Source organism: Populus nigra, chromosome 2 (assembly GCF_951802175.1).
Source record: "Populus nigra chromosome 2, ddPopNigr1.1, whole genome shotgun sequence".
Taxonomy (NCBI): domain Eukaryota; kingdom Viridiplantae; phylum Streptophyta; class Magnoliopsida; order Malpighiales; family Salicaceae; genus Populus; species Populus nigra.
Genome location: NC_084853.1, coordinates 7,081,900 through 7,084,399, shown reverse-complemented (window position 1 = coordinate 7,084,399; position 2,500 = coordinate 7,081,900).

Here is a 2,500-nt window from a genome sequence, read left to right as displayed (position 1 = left end):
TTTCGATGAACATGGGCTGGAAGATGGACTGTCCAGGCCAGGCAGGGAAATTCGTCAAGGGGACACGCTGACGAAAGTAGGCTCGTCGGTGAAAATCGGCAGCGCAGATTTTTCGACGAACAGGGGCTGGATGCTGGACCGGCCGGGCCAGGCAGGAAAATTCGTCAGGGGGGCACGCTGACGAAAAGTGGGGCTGCCGCGTGGAAAATCGGCAGCGCAGATTTTTCGACGAACATTCGTCAGGGGGGCACGCTGACGAAAAGAGGGGCTGCCGCGTGGAAAATCGGCAGCGCAGATTTTTCGACGAACAGGGGCTGGATGCTGGACCGGCCGGGCCAGGCAGGAAAATTCGTCAGGGGGGCACGCTGACGAAAAGAGGGGCTGCCGCGTGGAAAATCGGCAGCGCAGATTTTTCGACGAACATTCGTCAGGGGGGCACGCTGAGGAAAACAGGGGCTGCCGCGTGGAAAATCGGCAGCGCAGATTTTTCGACGAACATTCGTCAGGGGGGCACGCTGAGGAAAACAGGGGCTGCCGCGTGGAAAATCGGCAGCGCAGATTTTTCGACGAACAGGGGCTGGATGCTGGACCGGCCGGGCCAGGCAGGAAAATTCGTCAGGGGGGCACGCTGACGAAAAGAGGGGCTGCCGCGTGGAAAATCGGCAGCGCAGATTTTTCGACGAACAGGGGCTGGATGCTGGACCGGCCGGGCCAGGCAGGAAAATTCGTCAGGGGGGCACGCTGACGAAAAGAGGGGCTGCCGCGTGGAAAATCGGCAGCGCAGATTTTTCGACGAACAGGGGCTGGACTGGCCGGGCCAGGCAGGAAAATTCGTCAGGGGGGCACGCTGACGAAAACAGGGGCTGCCGCGTGGAAAATCGGCAGCGCAGATTTTTCGACGAACAGGGGCTGGACTGGCCGGGCCAGGCAGGAAAATTCGTCAGGGGGGCACGCTGACGAAAGTAGGCTCGTCGTGGAAAATCAGCAGCGCAGATTTTTCGACGAACAGGGGCTGGACGCTGGACTGGGCCAGGCAGGAAAATTCGTCAGGGGGGCACGCTGACGAAAACAGGGGCTGCCGCGTGGAATGGCAGCCTACACGCAGATGCGAATTCGGCAGCGCACGATGGCTTGAGCAGGTCATGGGTTCGACTTGGCGCGATCTGAAACCTGGACGAGGGACTGTCGACGCTGGACGAGCCAGCGCGGTGGCCTGTCGTGCCCCGTTCAGGGGGGGCCTGCCGCGGAGACAGCCCTCGCGGGCTCGACAGCGCAGGCCAGCGTCCCCGACGTCGCTGGCCGCGGCAGGCGAGCTGCCGGGGTTCCCGCATTCCTACAAGAAAACGTCGTGCTTTCCACATGAAACCAATCCAGTAAAATCAGCCATATTTTTATGAGGCTGCCCACTGAATTTGGGGTCATTCCGGGCCGGTTCCTAGTTTTGCGGATTTACTCGATTTCTAATGGTAGGAAAATTAAAACAAATACTTCCCGACCTCGAAAAATTCTGGGAAAATTAATGAAGGTGGATTGGATTTTTGCCAACCTCTCTGCAAAATTTCAGCTCAAAATACCAAGAAATGAATTTTTTAGAGGGGGGGTGACAGCTGGGACCTAGTAGTGTCTCCCCCTGCCAGAGCTGCAATGACACTTATTGCTCTTTAGGGAGCCACCAGGCCGGCGCCCCTCAAAGACCACACGCGCGCGCGCGCACGCCCGCGCTGGGCGCTGGGGCGCTGGGGCCTGAGGGCCTGGGGCCCTTGGGGGCCCTTGGGCGCTTGGGCGCGCGCGCGCGGCCCCCGCAGCCATGCCGCGCCGCGCGACGCGCGGACAGCCCCTGCTGGCTTGCTCTCTCGCCCGCGGGGGGGCTGCCTTCGGGCCCTGGCCCCCCGCGTTCTGGCCTGCCCCCTGCGGGGGAGAGGCTAGGCGCTGCAGGGGCCAGCCCGACGTCGCTGGCCGCGGCAGGCGACAGCCCCTGCTGGCTTGCTCTCTCGCCCGCGGGGGGGCTGCCTTCGGGCCCTGGCCCCCCGCGTTCTGGCCTGCCCCCCGCGTGGGAGAGGCTAGGCGCTGCAGGGGCCAGCCCGACGTCGCTGGCCGCGGCAGGCGACAGCCCCTGCTGGCTTGCTCTCTCGCCCGCGGGGGGGCTGCCTTCGGGCCCTGGCCCCCCGCGTTCTGGCCTGCCCCCCGCGTGGGAGAGGCTAGGCGCTGCAGGGGCCAGCCCGACGTCGCTGGCCGCGGCAGGCGAGCCGCCGGGGTTCCCGCATTCCTACAACAAAACGTCGTGCTTTCCACATGAAATCAATCCAGTAAAATCAGCCATATTTTTATGAGGCTGCCCACTGAATTTGGGGTCATTCCGGGCCGGTTCCTATTTTTTCCGATTTCCTCGATTTTTAATGGTAGGAAAATAAAAAAAAATACTTCCCGACCTCGAAAAATTCTGGAAAAATTAATAAAGTTGGATTGGATTTTTGCCAACCTCTGTGCAAAATTTCAGCTC